This window comes from Lissotriton vulgaris, chromosome 4_1 (assembly GCF_964263255.1).
Source record: "Lissotriton vulgaris chromosome 4_1, aLisVul1.2, whole genome shotgun sequence".
In the NCBI taxonomy this organism is placed as follows: Eukaryota; Metazoa; Chordata; class Amphibia; order Caudata; family Salamandridae; genus Lissotriton; species Lissotriton vulgaris.
The window spans coordinates 396,224,157-396,250,903 of NC_141691.1; the positions used below are offsets into that span (position 1 = coordinate 396,224,157).

General features: G+C 43.5%; 1 protein-coding gene across 4 annotated transcripts in view; it reads right to left on the reverse strand.

The window, feature by feature from the left end:
- POF1B (POF1B actin binding protein) overlaps nt 1-26,747 on the reverse strand; it is a 225,826-nt gene that overhangs the window by 142,537 nt on the left and 56,542 nt on the right. The window lies entirely within an intron of this gene.

Here is a 26,747-nt window from a genome sequence, read left to right on the forward strand (position 1 = left end):
ACAACAACAAAATGTGACACTTTTGAGATTCAAAGCAACGACTTTAAGGAATCATTAAAAGTCTGTCATACCTATAGGGGGAACACAATACTATTTATAAGAAGAAGTTATTGCTCAAGCAGCTTAACTTGCTCTATTTAGGACAAATTTTAATCTCGAATAAGATATGATAAAATAATTTGACAAACATCTACACAAAAAAAAATTACTTTTTGCTTGTATTGCTAAACCCTGGGACACAGAATTCAGTTTCTTGACAAGATAATATCTCAAAAATCTTTTTGGATCACTATAGGGATCTTTACTCAACTGACTACTAGATATCTAAACAAGCCATTCAGACTTGTTTTGATGATTTAATCCTGCCTCAATTTTCTATAGGACAAAAAGAGGCTTTATAAAGGATATTTCGTTAGAAGAAGTCTCCCTGGCTCTAGCCACATTGCCCGGAGGCAAGGCTTATGGAAATGATGGAATTCCGGACAAGTTTGATAAAGCTTTCTCTGCAGAATTACTTCCTTTCTTGCTTGAGCTTTTTCATTTTGTTAGAGCAGGAGGGGAAACCCTAAGGAGTCTCAATAATGAGCTTTGTTAAAAAAGGAAAAAGTCCCAGGGAAGTTGACTCTTATAGACCAATTAGTCTTTTAAATGTAGATTATAAAATCCTGATAAAATCTGGGCAAAACAATTTACTTCTCTGGCTCAATATGCTATTCACAAGGGTCAATCGGGCTTTATAGCAGGTCGGTCAATGTTGTCCAACACAGCTTTTTTTATTCAAGCAATTGATTATTTCAACACCCACCAAACCACTGCTCCAATATTAATGGTTGATGCTGAAAAGGCATTCGCACTAGTGAATTGGGGAGAATTGTTTTATGGCCTTGAAAAGATTGGCTTCCCAGAGTAAATTATTAATATGCTTCAAAATTTATATCAAGGAGCTCAGTCCCAGATTAGGATTAATTCTAAATCAATAGATCTAATTGATATAAAGCGTGGGACTCAACAGGGTTGTCCCCTGTCTCTGGTTTTAGTTACTTTCTTCATAGAGCCTCTAGCTGTGAGGATTAGGGATAATATAGATATAAAAACTTGGGGATATGTCCAAAATCAAATTATTTGCTGACGACGTGATACTCTACCTCAAACCGGAAAAACAAAATGTTTATTTAATACTGGTGTTTGCTCAGTTTGAGGCAATTGGAGGATAAAAATCAATCATAAAAAACGGAAGTATTGGCATTAAATCTATCCTTCAATTTTCTCTCAGATATGCTAAAACAGCAAGCATATTCCCCTGAACCGATCCGTTATTTAGGAATTTATGTGTCAAATAACTATTAAGATTTATTTAGGCAAAATTACGAAGCAGCATTAAGTAAGATTAAAGATTTATTGGGAAAGTGGGGCTTTCTTCCTCTCTCGTTGATAGGACATGTTGCCCTGACCAAGAGGTCAGTACTACCCCTATTAATTTTCCTTTTTTCTAATGTTCTGATCAAAGTCGGTTCAGTGTATTTTAGAGAACTGGATAAACTTTCCACCAGTTTATTTGGAATAAAAAAAGTATCAATAATCAAATTATCAATTTTTCAACTAGATACAAGCTGGGGCGGGGGGGGGGGCTGGCACTCCCCTATATAGGAATTTACTATGAAGCTGCATTTATGGTTATTATGGTCTGCTTGATAACAGGGGGACTTTGGATGGTTTTTTAATGAGAAAATTGGCTGATGAAGCTGGTACTCAGCTCCCGGTTTTCTTAAAAACATCAAAACTGCCTAAAAAAAGTAAGATATAAGACATATCAAGAATTCTCCATTAGACTTCGGCAATTTTTTAAGCAAAACCGCAATCTTAAGGATTTGAATATTTGGGGCCGTGTGGGCCTTTTTATTCGTCATAACCACATTAAACTTTGGGAATTGAAAAGCTTTAAAAAAAAGCTTTAAAGAGGTAGACCATTTTATAATAAGAGGCAGATGTGTCACTTGGTAGAAGGTTCAGTCTAGATGTGGCATCCGGAGTAGGGTCCTTTTCCTTAGGTTCCTCCAGATAAGATCTTTGATAGATAAAAATTTACTTTTAGGCAACATAGGCACACCTTTGTTCCTTTCGTCTGTGTTTAGAACTAAAGTGACAGGTATAGAGAATTGGTGTTGACTCCTTCAAAATCAAGGGGAGCCTTCTGCTTTCACCAACTTTCTGGAAAAAATAATACATGAATTGTCCTGCAACCTCTCAATTAGAGAATGGCAAGCTATTTCGCAGAATGGTAATCAGGCGCTTAGGGCTGCAAATTTCAAAAGGATGGCTTTTCTGTCCCGATAGTCGGCTTACCATACCCCATATGCTCTCCATAAAATGTATTCCGAGATTGAAAATACTTATTTTCGCTGTCAGCAAGCTGGTGAGGGCAGCTGGCTCAATACTGCCTGCACATGCTCTAAGCTGAGTCAGTTTTGGATGGAATTATGCGCTGGGCTTAGCGAACACTCTGGGAAGTAATATACCATTAGACCCAGAGGTGGCACTGTTCGGTCTATTAGAACGAAGCCCAAACCAGGTTATAACAAAAGTGGGGGAAATGTTTCTATCAATCTCCTTTCTGGTTGCACGCTCTCAGATTCTGCAGAACTTAAAGACAACAAAAATTCCAACTTTTTTAGAACAGTATAAAAAATAAAATGAGTTACAGTATACGAAGAAGCATATGCGAAAAGGGTTGGCCCTGTTAAGAAGTTTGTCTCAGTGTGGAAACCTTTTGATCAAATGGAGAGGGATCTGCAGGGATAACTTTATTATGTTTGTGGTATTGCTGGTCTAATTCTACTCCAGCTATATTAATCTGATGTGCAGTTCATCTGAAGAGAATGGTTGTTTTCTCTTAAGTATTATCATCTAGGTGATGCCTTCTTTTTGTATTTTTATCTCCAGTATTGGTCTTCGAGCTGCATGTACTCCTCTTTTTGAAGGAAAGAATTGTAAAGTATACTTGAATTTGCACTTGCACTTTAGTTAACTGTATCAATTCTCTCTGTATAATTGGATTTCTCTGACCTCAATTGAATCTGCAGTCACTTTTATTTAGGAGTAAGGCCCTCTCTTGAATATATATGATTTAGGTGATGACTCCTGTTAATGTTGAAAATAAGCTTGCTGAGTTTGAAGCATGTTCCGAAATGCACTTTAATTGTGATGATTGGATTATTCCCACGTTTATATAAAAACTGGCGATTTTATGTATTAAACAGCACTAACTGTATTAAGATGTGTATATATGCTTATTTATGTCTGTTCTAACTTATATTTTTCTACTCTGCTCAATAAAAAAGGTCATAATCTCTACCCCAAAGACAAACCTCACCACCAAGGTTGCCTCCATATCACTTTAAACACTGGATGTATGTATTGGATGGCCCTGACCAAAATACACCACTTAAAGGCTGGTTTTAAGGTTGAAAAGAATACAACAAATAGGAACAACAATTAATACTAATTATACCGCCTCCACTGGACAATAGAAACCGGGTATGTGCTTTCAATTTACAAAGCAAACTGCTGGCTGTAACTCATGGGTTCCTTTTTTCAAAAAATACTGCCAGATGTTTAATCAAATGTTTTTAAATTTAGTAAGAATGGCACAAATGCAAAACCTGCCAGCATCCAGTGCAATAGCCCATGCCCCACTCCCTCCAACTTCCGTCCTATTCTTCTGTGGCACTTTCCCTGTGTTGACTTTGCTACCAGGTGCCTTACTGTGGATGTAGTGTTCATACCACTGACACACTCATTACTTTATACGTCGAGCTACTGAAGGAGCTCAACTCAAAGTAGGTTTTGACTTCTGCTAACCTCTACACTTTTTTGCAAACAGTATGGATCATACATTATCTTTAAGGGTGTAAAAATTAAAAATGATGCAGAGCTCTATATCCTGCATCAGTGAAATGTCAAGCTGTTTTCATCTTAGCTCATTTACGTGTAAATTGATGTACCAGAGAAACACAGAATTGTGTTGCCATATAACTCCGTGTGCTAGCTTATTAAGTGGAAAGCCACATGGTGCATTATCTCCCTTTGTAGCGTGTACGCTACCAAGGGAGTAGGCCACACAATATGCAATAATCCCTCCTCCTTTAAAAGATGAATGCCTATTGATCCCTTTTGTTCTGGTCCAAAAGACCAAAATGCAGCTTTTGCTGCCGTTCCTGACCACCGCTGCGGATGCAGGCATGTGTGTGTATAGAGGATATGTGTGTATAGAGAATAATGTGTATATATATATATATGGATGTGCAGAGCGCATTAAGACATTTTTTCAACACTGCTGAATGAGTCACCATGCTTCTCTTCTTCCTCCACAATGGTAATAAATAAAGTGCTACTTTTCTTTTAGCAAGTAAATAGGCTATGGTCGTAAATCTCCTCACTCCTTTAGGTATATCTTTGACATATCCCACCAGGGCAATTAATGGTAATGGAGTGACCTCATGTTCAGTCATCTTCGAAAGTGTATTGAACACTTAACCCAGATGTCCACTACTGATTGGCCGATCCAAGCCAAGTGTATATAATATGCTAAGGACGCTATTTCCTTTTTGAGGTGGACATTGCCTGGAGGCGCTTACCTCTTTGGGAGCTTTCCTGAGCTATACACGGACCTCGCCGCACCCGCTTCGCGGGTGCCGCTTCACCGCTACACCAGAGGGGCTGGAGCTGTAGCCATCACCAGGAGTGGAACTGAGCAGGACCGGGACTGAGGGCTACAGCAGGGCTGCGAGTGTAGCAGGGACTCCATTTCCCAGGAGTCCCTGCGAGACCGAGTGACACCTTCCGGTCCGCTCTCCCTGTTGGCCCGCCCACCGCCCACTGGAGGGCTTTTTAAACCCACGTCTTCCTGCTTCCTTGGGACGCTATTTCCTTTTTGAGGTGGACATTGCCTGGAGGCGCTTACCTCTTTGGGGGCTTTCGTGAGCTATACACGGACCTCACCGCTACACCAGAGGGGCTGGAGCTGTAGTCTTTGCCAGGAGTGGAACTGAGCAGGACCGGGACTGAGGGCTACAGCAGGGCTGCGAGGGTTTGGAAGGTCCCCATTTCCCAGGAGTCCCTGCGAGACCGAGTGACACCTTCCGGTCCGCTCTCCCTGTTGGCCCGCCCACCGCCCACTGGAGGGCTTTTTAAACCCACGTCTTCCTGCTTCCTTGGGACGCTATTTCCTTTTTGAGGTGGACATTGCCTGGAGGCGCTTACCTCTTTGGGAGCTTTCCTGAGCTATACACGGACCTCGCCGCACCCGCTTTGCCGCTACACCAGAGGGGCTGGAGCTGTAGTCATCGCCAGGAGTGGAACTGAGCAGGACCGGGACTGAGGGCTACAGCAGGGCTGCGAGTGTAGCAGGGACTCCATTTCCCAGGAGTCCCTGCGAGACCGAGTGACACTTTCCGGTCCGCTCTCCCTGTTGACCCGCCCACCGCCCTGTACGCCCATTATATCAAGGTACTATTCTCCCGCAGCGCGGGACGCAGCTCGGGGCGAAGACCGGGCTAAGAGCGGGCCGTTTGAGGCCGTTCGAGGTCTAAGAGGTCTGGGCTGGGCCATTCCCCTTGGTTGGACTGTTGATTATTGTGATAATTTTCACTGTGTCACATCATTTTGTTATACATCTATTATGTGTACACGGGGTAGCCGCAGCAAAACTGCTAAGGGCCTTAACAAACCCAATGGGACCCTAGATGATTTCCTCACAAAGACCAATTTGGCCATTGATGTGGAAATCAGTAAAATGCAACATAGGGTTTCCTTAGAATTAGAAGCTGTGCGAAAACTTTCCCTCAACTTAGCTTCCTCCAAGAAATCATCTCTAGGTAACCTTGCCCTAGCTCTAACCCCTGAGCGTACATCAGGTCCCCGCCCTCTGCTAACATTGGCAGACATCCACCATCTCCCAACCACATCCCTACCCGAGCCTACTCTGAAACCAACATTACCATCTCTAAAGCCCTTGGAGGAGCTTGTACCTCCTACCCCTGTTGCCGGTATAGGCTCCCCCCCTAAAACCGTTTTGCCCAATACTGCAGCAAATGCTAAAAAAGTTGCCTTACAAAAGAAGAAATGCCTTGCTAGATCTACTTATGCTCGCAAAAAGGCAAAAATTGCGAGATCTCAGTTTTTTAATAGTAGACGACCATTGGGCACACTTGGGGTAGGGGAAGAAATATCCAAAATCAACACTGCCACACCGGGCACGGATAACGCCAAGCTGTGTTGTGTTTGATCCCCCGATGGTAACTCTCCCAGACAAGAGCAAGGAAGGGTCAATAGAGGGTGGGTTGAGTGTGGTGGAGGGGGATAGGAGGGGGGACGAGGAATTTCTTAAAACTGTTTGGGACACACTAAAACAGTTACTTACCCCGCTGGAACTTAGACTTTCCCGAATGGAAAACCACCTATTAGAAATGGATAGGACTATAGTTACATTGGCTAGCCTTAGTCTTAAACAAATGGAAGCTAGGTTTTCCCAGGGTGAGGGTTTTACCCCTCAGGTGCAGGAGTCAGAACCCCCGGCCCCTACTCCCCCAAGACTGAAACCTATACCTAAACCTCGTACCAAAGTTGGTGATACCGTTGCTACCATTTCAAAATCTATTACCCCCAGTGTTTGTCCCCCCCAGATTGTAGCACCATCTAAACCCAGGCCACAAGCTGTCGTACACCAGTCTAATCAATTGGCAAATAAGAAATTACCACCACATGAATCTAGTCGTCCAAACTTTCGTGGTGGGTATATTGATCTACCACCTGAGGCTAGCCCTTATGTCATAGTACTAGCTGGTGTACCTGCTCTTGACCCCCAAACCAAAGAGAATCATTGGTCCTTAAAAAACAAGGTCATACATTGGCTTAATACAAATAGACAGCTCCATGGGTTGGACCCACGCGCAAATCCATGGCGATTGTATAGTGGTGTCATTTGCAGACCCCCATACAGCTCAGCATCTCTGTTCATGGGCCCTACGCGAAGAAGACCCCTCTGTTGTTGTTAGACCCCTCACCTTTTTCTATCCTCCTCGACAACCGTTTGAAATGGAGGGGTCTTGGTCAACAGTCCAAAAATCTAGACAGAGGGGACGCAGGAATGGTTGGCAAAACCAAAATAACTGGTGGCAAGGGGTTCCTACTAATAACATGTTTGGTTGTCTGGATGAGGTTGACTGACTTGGGGGGGTTGATGCCTCTATACACCCAGTGGAACCAATTCCCCCTCAGGCGACTGCCCCGAAAACCATGCCAGTATCCAGTATGGATTGTTTAATACCACAATTAGGTCCAAAAATAACACTGGATCATGTTATAACTCCCATTCCGACTGAGTCGGGGGCTCTGGGACAATTAGAGACTATTACCTTCAGTAGCCCGGCTAATGCAATCAAGGTGGCCTCATGGAATATAGCAGGATTGAGGGGTCGCCTGGATAACGACGATTGGGTAGACTTCATTATCACACATGACATCGTCGTTTTTCAGGAAACTTGGTCAATCGATCCCCTATTTAGGGTAGGTTTCCTAAATCATTATAAACCAGCCACACAGGGCCCCAGGGGTAGGGCTTTGGGTGGTCTTACTATATGGGTTAGAAACTCCCTGGGCTTCAGCGTTAAGGAAACCCTGGTGGAGAATGCTGACCTCCTTTGCATTTCCCTGAGTAAGGACAATTGTAAGGATATTGTGTTAATTAACATCTACGCCCGAGGTTGCCAGGGTGGGAGGAAGCAACCCATTCTTAATGACCTCGAACACCTCCTGAATAAGTATAAAAGTGATCATCTTGTCCTAGTGGCTGGTGATCTGAATTGCTCATTCGAACCCATCCTGACTTTAGCTGAGCATGTGGGGATTGAAGAAGATACCGCCTGGAATATCCCCCAGTTAGCTATAACTAAGGGTGTTAGGGGAACGGAGGCTGCCCTCCACTGGCTAGGGCTCTGCCTGGAGTGGGGGCTTTGGGCAGTGAATGGCCATAGTCCGTCTGACAAGCTGGGGAAACCAACCTTTGACAATGGGATTAGTGCAAGTCGCATTGACTATATATTGGTCAATATAGAATCCTGGTCACACGTAATAGATATGTTAATAGAGACCAGGCCAGAGAGTGATCATAATCCTCTCTCCCTGGGGCTCAAGGTTCCTGGATTAGGTGTCCCCCAGACAGAAACAGCTTGTATAACATCTGACCTAGTCCTGTGTGATAACAGAAGACGGGTCAAATGGTCAAGGGTCACAGCTGACCCAGAGCTTATCTGTCAAATAGAGGAGTTGGTCCTAGACACAAGAAACAGGATGACTGTATTATCTCCCAATGGCGGGGTAGAGTCCATTACTATGGATCTCCACGAGAAATGTTTTGCGGCTCTTAAAAATCTTCTCACCAGGCCATCTAAAAATCATAAAGTCAATCCACACAAACGATGGTATAATAAGAACTGCAGAGAAGCCCACAGCAAACTAATAGCAGCTGTTAAAACCAGAATAACCCCTGATATCAGGAAAGCTAGACAGTTCTATAAACACACCCTTTGGGAAGCTAAGAGGGATTGGGACGATTCGTACTGGCTAGATCTCCTCAAAGCCTGTGAGTCGTCTAACCAAGTAAAATTCTGGGAGATAGTTAGATGGGGCAGGGATTCAGACTCCCAAATCCCTGTAAATCATGTTTCCGCTAAGGATTGGGTGGAATTTTTCTCCGCCCAATTTAAAGATACAAATTTTGAACAGGAGTTGGAAATTGAGCCTACAGTGGGGATAACACCAATATCGTATGGGGATACGCTGACCTTCCTCACCTCAGACACTGTACATGCCCTAGGTTCTGTCCAGTCTGGCAAAGCCCCAGGTTTAGATGCCATACCAGCGGACCTTTTTAAATTGAACCTTGATCTGTGGGTTCCATATATCACAACTCTAGCAAATTCTATCGCAGCAGGGGCAAGGGTACCACAATCCTGGAAAGGTGCTGAGATACTTCCAGTTTATAAGAAAGGGGACCGATCATCACCGAACAACTATCGCCCCATTAGCCTGATCGACTCTATTCAAAAAGTTGTATCAAGAATGGCCCTAGCAAGAATACAGGAGTGGATCGAGCAGAATAACATACTCTCCCCCATGCAGGCAGGGTTTAGATCAGGCACCAGCACCCTAGATCAGGTGTTCCGACTTACCATGCTGTATTGGAAGGTGGTTTTCTTGGGCGGCGGGGTCATCTATGCCGCCTTTGTTGGTCTTAGGTCGGCCTTCGACTTGGTCCCTAGGGCAAAATTATGGGAGGCCCTCAGACTTATGGGTCTCCCCGTTGAACTTTTAGAACTAGTCAGGCGTTTACATGAGGGTAATTTTGCCCAGGTAAGATGGGGGAGACAGGGTCAGGTGACCAACAGCTTCCCAGTCCAACGAGGGGTGTGCCAGGGCTGCGTGTTGGCCCCTACCCTGTTTCTCCTGTTTATCAAACAGGTGGTTGCATTCTTTAGTGATACGCAAACAGATGCACCTACCCTGGGGGGATCAAAATATCCCATGTTAATATTCGCCGACGACACCCTGCTCCTTTCTAAAACCCGGAGCGGGTTACAGGTAGCCCTGAATAGATTTGCTGAGTTTTGTATAAACAACGACCTACAGATCAATGTCGACAAAACCAAATTCATGGTTTTTAACAAAAAAAAACCTATTAAAAGTTCGGTTACTTTGAATGGTGCCCCAATTGAACAGGTCAAGGTTATGACATATTTGGGCGTGACTCTTGATCACCAACTTACCTGGAATCCCCAGTTGGAGGTTTTAAAACTTAAATTTGTTCGCCTTACGGGATGTTTATTGCAGGAACAAAAAAAAACCTTGACCAAACGCATTATACCAGCGGTAAAAATTTGAGGCCAAGGCCAATGCTGCTACCCTGTATGGAGCGGACATATGGGGTTACAAAGACTTGTCAGCACTAACCACAGCACAGAATAGGTTTCTGCGGAACCTGGTGGGGCTTCCACAATCATCACCAATAAAACCATTGCTTTTAGATCTAGGTTTTAGACCTCTGAACGAGATGGCGCAGTATCGTCTCGTAGCACTCTGGCGTCGCCTTTGGACGACCCCAGAGCTTAGTCTTTTCGCTCATGAATTGGGCGAGGTCAAATCATTGTGGGGTGCTCACAAAATCCCATGGCTCCGGGAAGTAAAACAAATATTGTATTCAATGGGCCTCCCCGAATTATGGTTACATCCTGAATGCTCTAGGTTCCCATCCAAACAAGAGTTTAAAGATCAGTTCTGGGCTGCAAAGAAATCTGCACTGGTCACTCTTTCTTCTGACAACAGCTTAACGGGACTTTTTCTAACATACAAGGTAACACCGTCCCTTGAGCCCTATTGGGACTTGATCTGCAAAACCCTAGACCGTAAGCTGTATCATCAGTTTCGGGTGGGCACTTTGCCGACCAACTCCTTTACTGCAAAGTGGGCGAAGAAAACAAGTAATAAATGTTTTTTTTATCCTGACCAGGTAGAAAGTATTGGTCATCTGTTTTTCGCTTGCCCAGCATATCGATCGCCTCGACTGAAATGGTTGAAACCTATTTGCAAAACCTTGAATTGTGGGGGAAATCGTGAAGCCCTGTTGAAATGACGTAATATACGAACTGAATTGACTGTGATCTGTGTAGCCAAATTTTTGGGGTGGGTGTGGCTGATTCGTGCAAAGAAATCGAAAACCCTTTTAAATTAATTTTTATGAAATGATTGTTGTTTATTGGCTTGTATAAGTTTTTAAATATTTTATTATGTATGTTGTCTTTTATGAATTTTATTCGAAATAAAGACACAATGAACTGAACTGATAAGGAAGTTGCCGTCTAGGGCTTGTAGGTATAAACCGGTTGCATTTAAAATTGTTGGCGTATAATAGATTCTCAATAAAAACTAATAGTGACACAGCCTCAAGCACAACCTGGGGTATACTGGAGGATGGTGGGTTGGCATTCCCCCCCACCCCCGTTTGAAGCACTGCAGCACGTGGTTGATCAAATAATGTTTAGTGAGCATCAGATTCCTAAATTCACCCTCCAAAAACTAATATCAATCTGTGCCTACTTTTGAGTGATACTTCGCCCATCTGTACACAGCAATAATACCATTTTGCCTCCGATTCCTCCTCCACCAGATCTAACCCTCTCCTCTCACCACCGCCTCCTCCTATTGCTTGTCTTATCTCAGCCACTTGCCTATACAACATGGTTATAATGAGTTGTGGTGCGCTAGGTATTATGAGTTGACTCAATGTTGGGAGTGAAGGTAGGATAGAAGGCTCGGATGGAGTGTTTATGCCTGAAACATAAAATATATCAACAGGAAATATTCCCCCTTTCTCTTCGAACTGGTGTAAAGACATGTCTCATCTCTCTACATATAGATCACTAGGCATCATAACCCCCATCTGTGTAAATTGCTGTTTTGCTTTGGATTCCGAAGTGACTTCTAATAATGGATTGCTCTATAAATATACCTTATCTAGCCACACAATTCGAGCTAATGTGTGCCAAGCATATACCATGCAAGCCACTATATTGTATTGCAATGTTGTCTAAGAAGTCTATGATGTGATTGTGCTTAGTGGGAATGGTGCTGCCATATTCATGAGGTACTGTAAAGTGAGGGGGCTGGACATCTGCATAATGCCAGCTGCCTGAACTGCCAAGCGAGATCTTCCCTGGATTGGAAACAGCATCCTGGGACCGGTTTCGAGGTATCACCCCTCAACAGCCAGGCTAGCATGAATCCAGTGGTACAGCGAGCAAGGGACCCATATCTGGGCATACCCATCACACGTAGGGTGAAAAATGCTGCACAAACAAATGATGGACAGAATGCTGAACAAATCAAACATTCACCCCCGTTCAAGAGATCGCGATTAAATCCATTGTTATTTTGCTCACCATTCCAGCTCAGTTTAGACCTAGCCATATGCAAATCAATCTTGACCCTGTTCCTCATGGGAACAGTCCAGCCTGAACTGCCAGGCCTGTTCCTCAGTGGACTGGAATCAAGCATCCTTGGAACGGTTTTGTGGTATCACCCCATATCAGCCAAGCTAGCTTGAATCAAGTGTCTGGAGAACGAATCCACCCTTGGAATATGGGAACATTTGCATGATCCAATTCAATATTGGATATGTATCAGCACACATACATTTCAATAGCAGAGTTTGAATGTTTTTAAGCAAGGCTTTTGTCTGTGGATTGGTATATTAAGCAATAGGTAAAGCAAAAGAACGTAGAAACACCATTTTTATAACAGCTATTCTCCCAGCCATCGACAGTGGAAACTGTTGCCATTTTAACACTTTATGTTGCATCTTCAGTACCACTGGGTCATAGTTTTCGCATTACTTTCTCAGCATTTCTATATATATTTATTTCCAAATATCTAACTGGTTGCTCACACCACAGGGGCGTGGGGGATAAAAAAAGGTGGCTTGGGGGTGTTGATTGTGTCCGGGATAAACTGGGACTAACCCCAGTAAATTTGCAGTCCAGAACATTGGCCAAATCTCAGGAATTGTCAGACTATCCGAGGCGGGTGTGTATTTATGCTATGTACCATGCTGTTTAGAAATCTGTAGAAGCTATAAGCCTAGGTACTGAACCAACACACAAGGAGGTTAGATCCAAGCTAAGAGATAAAATATAATTCATTAGGCTTTATATGTATGCCATTTGATTTCCAATGTAAACCTTTAGAAAAAGCTCTTGCAATGCAGTATGTAGTGACATTTAAAGTTAATTTTTCTACGCTGCTTTGATAGTATGACAGTTTGTAAAAAAAAATGTGTATGTACGTATATTAGTAGACGTACTCCGAATAATATGTCCAATTGGTACACATTTATTTTCAGTGACAAGACATAAACCACATGTACATACGCAGATATATCGAGCTCCTACTGTTAAAACTGGTTCAATTAGATGTAAAAGTGTTCCCTACAAAAAATGTACTTGCACAAACACACATATTTAAAATAACGGTTAAGCGAGTCGGGTATTTGACATCCCCAAAATATGAAATGGGCCTATTTTAATAAATGACCGGCATCACCTATCGCATGGTACACTCGCAATAATACAGTTGTAACGTTTTCAGGTTTCCTGTATGAGATTGTGGATTTATATTCCCCTGCCACTTGTTTACGATGACCTTTCGGCCAGATAAACGGTGAGGCACCTCTGCTGAATCATGGGTAGGGCGTGGCTCTAAAATGGCAGACTTTGACATCACTAGGCTGGGATCTTGCACTGACTGTTGGCTATAGGGCACACAAGGAGGGGGGCAGCTTCAGGTGTTAGTACTTGTGGAGTGATGATGCAGTTCCTCTAGTTGATGTGACACAGATACCTAAGCACTGGGTTCATATCAGAGACGAACACCAAATAACAATGGATTCCTGGTCTAATTCTACCAGAGCAAGCTCCCGGCTCAGCCTACCTTGAGCCCTAAAGATAGCTCAAAATGTCGAATTTTTGCCTTCCCCCATTGGCAAATATGGAGCACCGTTTACTTCTGCACGTTTAGTCTCACCTTGTGATATTTACTTTTGATCTTCATTGCTAGGTCAAGCCTACTGGTTGCACACATAACTTAAATGGGATTAAAGCCCAACCCCTGCTTACCAATTTTTGCTTTTATTTTCACCTTCGTTTACTTGCTGCTCATTTAATGGCTTGTCTTTTTCATCTTGTGTTTTTCCCTCCACTGGAGCATACATAACATAACTTTACTTGTCTTTTTCCGCTGCTTACTTTAAGGGAACCACTTTGTTTCTTTTTTGCTCAAGCAATTCATGAGTGTGGATGTGTTTTCTAGCCTTCTCTCTCATGTGCTCTCTCTCCCCCTGCACTCTGTGCTAAAAGCTCTCATCCATGTTACTCTCTCCCACCTGAGTGATTCTCTCTCCCCGCCGTGCTCCGTGTTGGTTTCACCCACATGCTTTGCCCTTTTAACTCCGTTTTCTCTTGTGTGCTCCTCCCCTTGCCTTCATTGTTCCTCCCTCATGCGCTTCTTTCCATTAACTCTCTCCCTCCACTCCGACACGCTCCCAAGATGCTCTCTCTTCCCTTGGCCGATCTCTGGTCTATATATTTTTTTTGTTCAATTAATTTCATTTTAGCAGGACCAGGCAGCAAATTGTTACAGCCCTTCCACTTTATAAACAAAAGCATTTTTGTGCTTTTTTATGCTCATATTTTTTTTATTTACTGATTTAGCTCAGATTTGCGAATTAAAAAAAATGTCATCCATTTCACACACATTCAAAATGGTGGGGCCGCTTGGCCAGGTGCCTTTGTTTTTTAGGTTTCGCCTGCCAAAAGCTGCGCAAGCAGAGTTTCGCGCAGGCGAAATCTTTTGTTTTGCAGTATGGCTGTTTGTCCAGCCTGTTTCCCATTGGCTAGCTCCATAAATGGAGGCTAGCCATTGGAAAACAGAGGCATCCGTCATTAAGCGAGGCGACTCGTGGGCGTTCTGTTGTGTTCTATATGGGACCCCGATCAATATTGTGACCTTATGCCCCTATACGGCTATAATCAATACATATCCCTATGATGGCATAAAAGATCAGAGCCATATTTCAGTAACTCGTCTCTGCAGCTCATTAAAGTACATGACACAGCAGAAGCCACTTCCTTAGATTCCTAGATAACACTACGAGTTCTTTCAACAGATAAAACCCCAGCAACCTGGGAAAGCCCGCTTGCTTTGTTTTGATTAGTAATAGAACTCTTGCAAGCACTGTATGAACGACCAGTTCTTAGTGACATCTTTATTGACGTCTTATGTCCAAAAACGTACGTCAAACAAGGCACCTTTCAGGTATAAATAATACCAACGTTGCCTTAAGCAAATGCGATGGTGGTGGTGAATACAGGAGCAGAACAGCTGTCCCTTGCAGAGCCCAGCAGATGCGAGAAGCCCACGGACGCTGCCCCTCCTCCTCCTTGACGTGCTGAGAAAGACGCTGTCTTTTCTCCTGCCGAGAAAATCCAGCTCCGGCGTTTCCAGCCTACCCTTGCGGGTAACTGGAACATCGAGTCCTGAGAGGAGATACCAGACCTCCAACATTCTATTCCAGAGGTACGGTGTTGACTAAATCCTTAGAGATTGAAGCAAACCCTTGGCAAAACCAACTTAACTTAAACTGCTACTCACTTACTCCCTCCCAAGTATTAGGCTTAGGTCAGGTACACCGGGGTAGGCGTAGTTAGAAGCACCAGTTGAGGACGTTAGCCAAATGTATATATGAATGTATATATTTTATTCATTTTAACTATCGTATGGCTAAGAAACCATACCAATGCTTTTACAGTATTATTTCGCAATACTCCTTTTACTGTACGCACTTTCTATAATAACAAGTCTTGCAATTGTGGCAATTCATTTCTCTTGCATGAGAAGGAAGACTGTTCAATAAATAATACCTTTTATTGAAAACGCCCGTCTCTATATTCTCTGCCTACTGGTGAAAGTAATTCTGCACAACTGACTGAGTGAAATAGCTGTCTATTGTTTCACACGACTCTAGAGATTGACTCTTATTCTGAGGAGCAAAGTTATCATGTTAATGCGGTTGTTGGAAAACTGAATCCCTTCTTGTCTGAGCCAGGGAAGCTGATCACTTCCTATTCAGTCAAGAAAATTTCCAGTGACCTCTGAGCTAGCTGGTACAAACCCAATTAAGTCTAACATAGTCAGTAGAGACCTAGAAGACCGCACTCCTACGTCTATACTGCTGTTTATGTTATTCCAATGCGCAGGACCTATAGGGAAAATAGGAACTACACTACAGTTCCTGAGAATTTTTCTCATCCGGCCCCTTTTAGGACGTCAGTGCGGCGGTGGGCAGGGTTTATTTTTTTGGTCGTCAATGTTTCATTTGCTCATTCCGCGGCCGACCGCCGCCGGAAGTCCAGGTGAGTGCCTTTCTTGCCGTTTGCCGTTCCCGCCCCCCTCCCGCTGTCCGTGCTTTTCCAGCCCCCCCTCCCGCTGTCCATGCCTTTCCCGCCCCCCTCCCGCTGTCCGTGCTTTCCTGCCCCCCTTCCGCTGTCCTTATGCCCGTTCCCGCCCCCCCCTCCCGCTGTCCGTGTCTCCGGCCCCACTTGTTTTTTCTTTCTACAGGCTGGAACATCTGCTTATTTTTTCTAAGAAATAGAGTGGGGTTCTGACTGTGTTATGAGTGTGTGTGTTGGGGGGAGGAGGGTTGATTTATTTGTATCCCCCTGCTTCGTCGCAGCTGAGATTTAAGGCTTGTTTAATTCAGGAGGGGCCTGTCCTTTGTGTGTTTGAAGCGCACGGCATTAGCATTTAAAGACGGCAGTGCACTCGGCAGCGTTTCCCTCAATTAACCCTTCCCTGAAGCCTGGGGCTAATCGCTTTACAATGACCAATATAAATCAACACGGTCTTTTATCAGAGAAGTGCATAGGGAGCACGGCTACGTCCCAGATCCTATCCCGAAAAAGGCAATCGGAGATTACCATGGTTCCGCCGCAGTGTCCTTCCTCACGAGGTGAATGAGAGTAGGTGTGCACCTCAGAGCTGTGTGTGTGTGAGTGTGTATGGTCGATGCATGTACGCGGTATCTCCTACTTGTAAGGTGGCGTCTGCGGGTGAGAGAAAATTAAGAGTAATAAAAGTGCTCCTCCGTGGGTATATTTAAGTGCGCGCGAATGCACATCTGTGTGTGAGCGGTAGCTCCTTCCCCGTAAGGTGTGCGTATTTGCACGTGTAAGAAAGTTGCCAACAATGGAAGCCTTTTCTCGTGAGGGTAATGAGGGTAATGAGTGTAGGCCTGCATGAGTAGTTGAGCAGTCTGTAGCATTTCTTACATCTACATGAGAATGTGTTTGGGTGTATATGAGAGCAGTTAGAGCCCTTCAGTGTGATGTGTGTGCGTTCATGCGTGTGTGTGAGCAGTGTGTGTACTTCCTAATGAGAGTTGTGTGTCATTGTGAGAGTGAAATGTGAGCAGCTGGTTTTAGTACTTGAAGTTGTGTGCGTGTTTGAGTGAAAGAGACCACCTTGTATTCATTCTAGTGAGATGTGTGTGTGTGGTGTGTGCGTGCATTTTGTGTACTTCCTAATGAGAGTTGTGTGTCTTCGTATATGAGAGTGAAATGTGAGCAGTTGTTAGTACTTAAAGTGGTATGCGTGTCTGTGTGAAAGAGAGGCCAGCCTGTATTCTTTCTAGTAACGTGTGATTTTCGGACTGTGTGGGCGTGTGCATGAGCAGTTTGTTTACTTCCTAATGAGGGCTGTGTGCCTGTGTCTGTATCTGTGTGAGAGTGGCATGTGAGCAGTTCTGTTAGTACTTGTTACTAAAGGCATGCAGAGTCGGTTCGGGACGTTATAGATGACCCATCCGTCCACTCATCTCTCGAAAGATATCAGGCACACCACCATCCCTTCATACTACACTGGAGTATATGGCAAGTACGTTTTTTTTTATAAAACATCACAAACTCAACCTATCATGAGCATCAGTTACATTACAGGAGGACACATTCATTTTCGGTAGGCACGGGGAATTAAAGAGAGTTGCCCAGATTCACAGGATGGTGAGCCAGCGCCAAGAGTCCAAACTAGTTCCCAGCTCCAAAGTGGGCAGCTCTGGCCTAAGTCACCCCTTGAATATATAACCTGTTCCTTGTGTTTGTGATATGCTAATTGAACACCAGTACACTTTGTAAACAAAACATGCAGTTGTTCGCATAGGGCCGGGCATATTTTAGTGGGGACGAGTTTATGATGTGTTTAAAGTGTCTGGGCGCTCAGCTTAAGTTTACTGCTCATTGGCCACTTTGGCTGCCAGTTCCTCTGAAGGAATGTGCACCGTAATAAAACCATTAATACAAATGCTGCGTGTGAATGCCTGTCACTAGCATCAAAGTGGACAGAAGCTTAAGAGGCGCTTTAGGTGTAAATACTGCAGTGTTGTATAGGACTTAAGATGCAATATTATTTTTTTTTGTTTAAATCTTGTACAGATATTGTATTAATTGTTTTGTTTGCTAAGAGCTGATTTTCGATAATAATGTTTTGAATAAACACAACCTGTGTGATGAATCCAAATTAGAGATATTCAGTATAGTCAGTGACTCAGCTGAGTTGGAGGGTGCGGGATCCAAATTGGGTGGCTCCCTGGCCCAAGCAATACAGAGAGTGTTACTGATTCTCACTCAACTAGCTGGTTTAACAGACATGTTGAAATGCAATCATCTTATCCCCAAACATCAGCTGATCTATTTTTGAAAATAGCCATATGTTGCTATCAAATATACATTTTCTTTTTGAAAAGAGCAAACAAAATGACAAAAGCTTATTAAGAAAAAATAAAATAAAACATGCTTTGCCACAAATATCGTTTCATTTTTCGTAAATACACATTTGACAATCAGACTTCAATTTGTCATTTTCATCACATACTCACATGCATCACTGCCACACATGAATGCCATGTATCACTATCATGCCATGGAGGTCTACAATCATGCCAAGAATCATCATGCTTGGATCAACATTAGACCAAGGGTGGGAATCCTGATGCCATGTGTGCCAACCACAAGAAGCAAGTAATTGCCACGGTTATACCTTGGCCACCACTATACTAGGTTGAGCAACATCATTCAGGGGTGGAAACCAATATTTCAAAAATTGACATCAATATGTCAGAGGTGGCATTTGCCAGCGGTTGCCATCATGAAATTGATTCTCACATTATGCAAAGCATTTCCACCTGTATGCCATGGCCACCAATACCAAAGGTGGGAACCATCAATACGCTAAGAATTCCAATCAATATGCCCGGAACAACATTTTGCCAGAAGTGGGAACCATCTTTTATATTGAAGCCCACAATATGCAAATAATGATCACCATTTTGCCTGGACTAGCAGCTTCATGCAAGATTGAGGGGAGGGGTGACGGTGTGGCGCGCAGGGCCTGACGGGCCTGCTGGGCAGCAGCATCCGAGGGCCTTGCGCCAACCGACCCCTCCTGCTCGGGTCGGACCACTGGGGGGCACGAGCTGCCGGGGCCGCTCGGCCTTCGCTCTGCTGGGTTCAAAGGGGCCTCCCGCCAGGCCCTCGAGTCGGAAGGTCCATGCGGGGTGGAAGCTCCTTGCTTGAAACAACAGCCGAGGCTGGCCAAGCAGTCCATCCATAAACGGACTGAGAGTGCCCAATCGCATCTTCAGCAGGCAAAATCCTACGAAGACACCTTTCCTGGGCAATTGCCAAACTCCAGAGCAGGCAAGAAAGCAAATCCAGGCATGCCAAGTACGCACAAACACGGACAAGTTGGCTTCTGGCAGAATGGACGATCACTGCTGTGCATCAACAAATACTTGCAGCTAAACCGCTGCGCAGGTCACCCACAACACACAGAGTAAGTCCGCTAGTCGCCAATGTAAAGTAGGCGGACTCCGTAATTAACCTTTACTGATTACAACCACGATTACAGTCTTTAACCACTGAGTGTTAGGTAATATCTTACAGTGGAAGACTGCTGGACTTTGGCGTCAGTTGCTGGTATAATTCAAGGTGTCCATAAACAAATTATGAGCAGTAAAGAGGTGCTATAGAGCATAGTCTAACCCTCCACTGATACAAAACTTTAAAAAACTATAGAGCCCAACTTGATTGGATCAATCTAACAATCCGTCCATTGGCCTAAGTAGAAAAGAATACTTTTGCTTTAAAGAACTCTCACCCACCAGGGGTACCCCGTAGTGGCATGCTTCATCATAGAGTTCACTCCTGATGCAGGCATGGACGGAGGTATTTTCGGTAAGCAGGCCAGGTGGGAACGTTGGAGTCTGTGTGACTAAAGGCACGCTTTTTGCCAATTACCTGTGGAGCACTTTTAAATGCTGTTATATATAGCAATTTATGAACACTAAATAGGTGTTTAGGTGTGCTTGACGTATGTATGTTAAATTCATCAGTTACGTCAGCATTATGGAATAAGTGTGGATTGAGCATTTGGGAACACAAGTGGCAGAAATATGTTGACACTAAGAGGAAGTAGGGGTTACTAGAGCCCTGGGACTTCCTAATTTTTCCTGTTTTTAATCATACTGGCTGCTAGCCAGATTAAAGTGTTAGGTGTACCAGGCAGGTATTTTTAAAGCTTAACCCTACCCCCACTCAATACCCTATTCCTTTTTCAACAGTGCTCCCATGCATCTCATAGGTTGTAGCACGCCTCGTTCTGCAACGGCCGGGAAGGAACTCTCTGATGAAGAATACCACCAAGGCAAGCACTGTCACCCGCCGCTGTGACATGGGTTGCATGGCGACCACTGTCACCCCTTTGACGTGGCCGACATGGCGAGCACTGTCACCCGCAGAATAGTGAGTGCAGAGTGAAGAGTGACTAGGGAGTGCTAGAGAGTGCAGAGTGACTAGGGAGTGCTAGGGAGTGCAGAGTGACTAGTCAGTGCTAGGGAGTGCGGAGTGACTAGGGAGTGCTAGGGAGAGCTAGGGAGTGCAGAGTGACTAGGGAGTGCAGAGTGCTAGGGTGTGCTAGGGAGTGCAGAGTGACTGCAGAGTGCTAGGGAGTGCAGAGTGACTTCAGAGTGCTAGGGAGTGCAGAGTGACTAGGGAGTGCGAGGGAGTGCAGAGTGACTAGGGAGTGCTAGGGAGTGCAGAGTGACTAGGGAGTGCTATGGGGTGCTAGGGACTGCAGAGTGACTGCAGAGGCTAATGGCAATGTAAATGACAATGCCATTTATTTATCTGTTTTCAAAACCAACACATAAATACAAATTTTGTCATTTACAATGCCAATAGCTCTAACTTTTCCAAAGGCGAAACCATTGCATTATAAATGCTTGTTTCTTTTGTTCCTGTTGTACAGAAGAAAAGGCACTCGCAGAGCCAAATGGTCTCAAAAGCAAGGACTACTGGCTTTGCCACTGCTGGTTTTAAATTGTTACTGCACTCAGTTAATCCCTTTTACTCTTTTCACAAAACATTGATAGAACCCCCACTTTAAGGTGAGATGATGGCTTAGCTTTGGGAGATTGTGGCTTGTGAAATTGTGGGATTTCAAATGGTTGAACCTGGAGAGGTTTATAAGTGAAATCATAAATATTTTACAAGGGTTTTGTCACAATGATGTTCTGGGGCCTTAACATGGAGCAGGTAGTGAGGAGAATGTGTATCTGAATATTAAATGATAGGATAAGATAAGGCCAGATAACTATCTGAAGCCTGCCTCAAAGTTTACAGTATCGGACAATGGGTCATTAGAGGTGTGTAAAGTTGTACCATCGATATGGAATGAAGGTCTCTATTGTCTCTTGTTAAAGCTAAGCTCAAACTTTGTACAGTATGTCAGCCTCCTAGCTCCTGCTCAACACGAAAGATGTGAGGGTGTCCTCGGGGTATGGGAGGATGAGTTTTCCGATATAGGAGACCCTTAGTTTGTATAACCAGCATGTGGATTCAAAGTGTGAATGATTCTATACATCATCTTGCACGTTCTTCACATACATGACATCACACTAGACAAATAGGTTTAAGACAAGTGTTTACAGGGAGGAAATCTTAAGAAAGAAGTGGGGGTGGGGTAGAAGCTGTGGGCATTGTCGGGGGATCCTGCAGTCCAAGGCACTCTCTGGAGGAGTGGATGGAGCTACCTCATGTAATATTTTTGCAAAATTGTTCTCAGGGTCCAGCAGTCTAGTTCTCAAGCAATAAGATTTTGAACAGCGCGGGACAGTGTTCTTTCCTATCAAGAGGACCATTAGAATCAGTAGATTTTGTGAAGCCGCCTCCTAGTGATCAAAGACTGTTAAGGGGAATGCCAATCGGATACTTTACTATATGGGCCTAACTAGTGTTCTCTGTTCGATAGCTAAGGAGATCCAATAACATTAGAAACAATGTCAGTCTTCTTTGAAAAAAGAGGACTACAGCTCTCATGTGCAGTTGGATGGCATGAGGCCCTATGGGACCCTGATCATTAGGTTTGTGTTGGATTCTAAAATGGTCTCTGGGTCTAGTGTCTCTAATACCCTACCCAGACATTTCTTCTAGTATACAATGCCATCTCAATCTATGACCAGATGTGGGAGAGGGAGGATTTGGTTCATGGAAACAGGTGATGGAGAGACTTCCATATAAGTGGATTCTAAGCTATCCCAGAACTTTTCATGGTCTTCCAGGTTTGAATAATCAGAGGATTTGCAGTTTACAGTTCTCCACATCATTGAGGGTTCTAGTAAGGCATATGTAACGTCTAATTTGTGGAGTCTGTGGTGCAAAGCAAGGAAGGATTTGCCCTATATGTTGGCCCCTGAGTCACGATAAATGGCAAATGCGTGACCACCAAACATGTATGGGCCATGTCTACAGGCTGCTTGGAAGACTAGATGATCTTGTCTGTGTTGGAGGCAACATGGTATTATAGCTCTTGCATATACTTCCTTCATTGATCGAATCTGGTGTGCCCTGTGGACTTCTAGAGGTGGAGGGAAAGTTAGGAAGGGAGGAATGTTGCTAGAAATCCATCTATGTCTTACTTCTAAGCTTTCTCAGGTATACCACACATTATTGTGTCTCAAGTGATCTTCAAGACCTGTATTTTCCTGCATAGATACCAAATTTCCCCCCCAGTCCTGCGTGGTACTGACGTGCTTATTCATATAATCAGGTCTGTTCTTTGCTAATGTTGGCCTACTATGAAGAGAGGCAAGCTTAGTTCTGATTGATTTTATTTCTGTCATCAGTGTAGTTATATTACTGTCTGTAATGCCAACGTGGATTCTACAGATGAAATCTCCTTCGTACTGTTCTCCAAAATGTAATGGGCCGGGTCTCAAATGCCACTGCGGGTGGCTGTTGTGATCTGCTTAATGCTTCTACAAATAGGAGTTGTCAGGAGTGCTTTGGTGAAGGAATGATTATGTCTTAATTGCGAGTTGTGAAGCAGTGCAATAGATAACAGAGTTCTGTCTGCTATGGTTTAACTCCAGTGCTCAATATCCCAGGCAGAAAGAGAGGCGAGTTTGTCAATAAACCAGATTCGACCTGGGTTAAGGTTTTTCAGTGATTTACATAGAGTCTCCGCATCATGTTCAGGGACTAAAGGGAAAAAGCCAAGCAAAGTCATGATCAGGTATGAGCTCCAATAACACATCTAGTAAGGTGAAAGCTTACCTCCTAATGCAAAGCCTGTGTTGGTGGTAAATTGTGGTTGTGTATACTCCCTATCATCCAGTATCTAACAGTCCAGTCATTGTTACTATGTGCCATTAAGTCACTGGTGATTTTTACGGTGCCAATAAGAGCAAGAAAGTCACAGCAGAATTCCCCGATGGCTGGTCACCACATTCCTCCTGGTTTTCATTGTGATCAGGTTTATTTGTGTTTTAGCCGCTGAATTTTACTATTGTAATAGGGGATTCTTGCAGATGAAGAAAGGCAAAGCACACCATGCGAGGTCTTGTACTGTGGGCCACTTACCTCCTCTAAAAGCAACTTCCTCATACTCTGCTGATCTGGGCCTCTCTGTGTTCAGGTTCACCTCTCCAAGAGTTTCAAGGCTCCCAAGCATCTTACCAAGAAGTCTTGGTCTTGACTGTCGTTCCCTCGGATGACCATCAGGCCTCATCTTCCATGGTAGTCACTGACACAGACATTTCAGCTGTGGTAAACTCTTTCCACCCAGCAATGGATAACTGCGGCCGCACTCCACTCAGCGAAGGTAAGCAGTGTTGGAATGCAATGCGGTCTCTAGGGAGTGGCCCGCAGTGGCGGCCTCGCTATCAACATTTTCAGTTGCTGTGACCACTTCCACTGCTACGATCAAAACTGACTTCACATGTAGATGAGGTCTCCAACATCCCCTTCGGGATGAAGATCAGTGTTTAATATCTCAGTGCTTCACAACAAAGTGGCCTACTTGGCCGCAGTCAGGCTTTTCCCTCCAACTGCTCTTTTCCACCAAAAACATCCTATTCCACTTTGATTGTTTGAGAATTAGGACAACAAGCTATGATGGAATTTTAGCACATAAACGTCTACTTTGCGGTCCGGAACCCTTTAAAAATATAACAACGGTATTCAGAATGTGTATGACCCGTGTGTAATAAACACCATTTTAATGGCAGAACGCAGATATCTATTTCTCCAGGTGTCTTTCTGTCTGGAAAGAATTAAAAATTTAACGAAGCAAAAAACTGCAGTGTTGTCTTTATCCTGCGCGATGCTGGTTTCGCTTGGCTAATTTTCTTAATTACACTCAGAAAACATATTTACTATTGGAAGTATCGACACCCATTAAAAACACAAGGATCCAACTATGCAAATGATAATAATGCAAGACTATCCGGTGAGGCATTTCTAAACCTGCCTGGACACAGCCTGCAGCCGCCTCTGGTCTGCCTTGTTTTTATTACCACGTATTATAGTGCAACACAGGCGAGGCTACTCACAGAAAAACACATTTTAGCCACGTATGAATGATTCACAAAGAGTCTCCTAGTATATGGAGTGTGATAGTATCTTAATTTTACTTTACAGAAGCAACACCCATGTTGAAAATTAAATCCAGGGTAATTAAATACAGAAACTAATTTATTTGCGCAGTACAGTATCATACCTCTGTATCCATTCAGACTCGCTTTTAACTGAACTCTCAGCAACTCCGTATTCTAATTGAATCAAGAATGGTACATGCTCAAAATGTATGACATTTAAAGAAAAACAAAAAGGAGCATGTATACACTCGAAATAATGATTTAAGCAAAAAAATTACAACAACATGTAACCAAGAACATATACAAGAACCAATATCACCTTTACATTAAATCAGTTTTCCTGCAAATGTAATGAGACTTGTTTGAAAATGCATAAATAGGTGCTTATTCACTAGCCGCTCAATGTTTCTTACTCACTGTGCTGGCTTTTAATGGAGAAAAGGCTATGCAGACCCTCTGGAAATTTGAAATTGAGACCGACATTTTGCAGAATAGAAAAAAAAAAAAGGATGCGCAACACAGTGCGCCATTGCTTAGAAAATTATGTTAATCCAACGCACAGTGGCCAGGCATAACGGAGCACTCTTTAGTATGTCAATATTCTTCAAGAAGTAGACACTTGGTGCTCAAGGGTGAGGGAAGGCCACCTAAAAGTTGCCCTGTGCATTCTAATATATTACAAAAACAACATTGTCTTAATTCAATATTTTGTTAGTGTTCCAGTCTATTTATTGAATCCACAGACTTTCATGATCCCTAAACTCACGCCTCTCGACATCAGAAAAAAACAAATTTTCTTGAGATCAATAGAACTAGAAAAGTCATGTTTTTTCTTTGCCATCAACACCGCCAACACGTGTTTCGTCCTAATGGCGTATCAGCTTCAGACTTCCTCAGGGCTTGAAAACCTTGAAACATTCTATGGTATTCTTGTTGTCACATATAATCTTATCACATCATATACGGTACGGGGAAGAGTAATCCCAGTAGATCAGTTTGGCGAGCCAGCAGGAGAGTGCTCCTTTCATGTGTATATGTGGCTATTAAGCTTATATGTAGGTTTACTATGCTTTTTGTGCATTTACTTGAGAAACACAACACTTCCTCCCAGTCTATTATAAACTAAATGGGTTGTACTGAAGGAAACCCGAAGCAGAATTATTAGGTCTCATATGAAAACATAAGCTCAGAGGTGAGAGTTCATAGTTTCTATTGCCCATACGTAGCACTGCATCTTCCTCTGAAAATGCCTTTCAATGCTTTATCTCGTGATGATTTTAACAAGTCGGCACCCTCTACTTTTTCTAGTCGAATTCATTTAAAAACATCAACTGAATGTATTGAATACAAATATTTGTGTCCTGTGCTGGGCGCGCTAGTGCAGAGGCAGCTCTGAATATCATTAATGGGAGAAGGAGTTGCATTATTTTAGGTTTGAAAATGAAATTGAGATTATTCTCGGATTTGGTCAATTTGATTATTTATGTGGTTTACGAAGAACTGGGTGTTGCCATTATTGCAACTTTAACTAAAAATAAACAGTAGTTTAGAAATTGAACCTTAACTAGAACGGGCAAATACTAATCGATCACGCATGCCGGTGAGGAAGCACCTAAGACAGATAACTTCCAAGTCTGCAAATCCTACTACACAGGAGGCCTTTTGGAATGGTCTTTCAGACTAAAAGTCAATGCCATATCAGAAAGACCACCACCAATGTTTCTGAAGTCTGTCTTGTCAAGCAAACATATCTGATCAAGTGAATCTAAAATAAGCAGTTAAATTCCGTCATTTTGCACATAAAATAGGGAAATTGTGTGATGCTTCTACTTGTGCCACACACAGTGAACTGGTGTCTCTTTCCTCCCGGTCCTGCTGGGAGACCAGCTGGAATTCATCTTGAAGAGTATAATGTTCACACTGCCTCTCGTAGCTTTGCAAGTAAAATGTGGTGTCTCTTGTTGGATCAAGAAATTAAGGCCCCAGGCATCAACTGAAGCTTTCATTTAAGGTTTCCGAAAAGCAAATGCTGGAATGGAGTGAAACCAGACATGTGGATATCCAGCTGACAGCCAGCGGGCCTAACCATCCATGCCGTCTGCAAGTAATGCTGAACATTAACCCACATTCAAGGGCTTTCAGCCTTAAAAAAAATGGA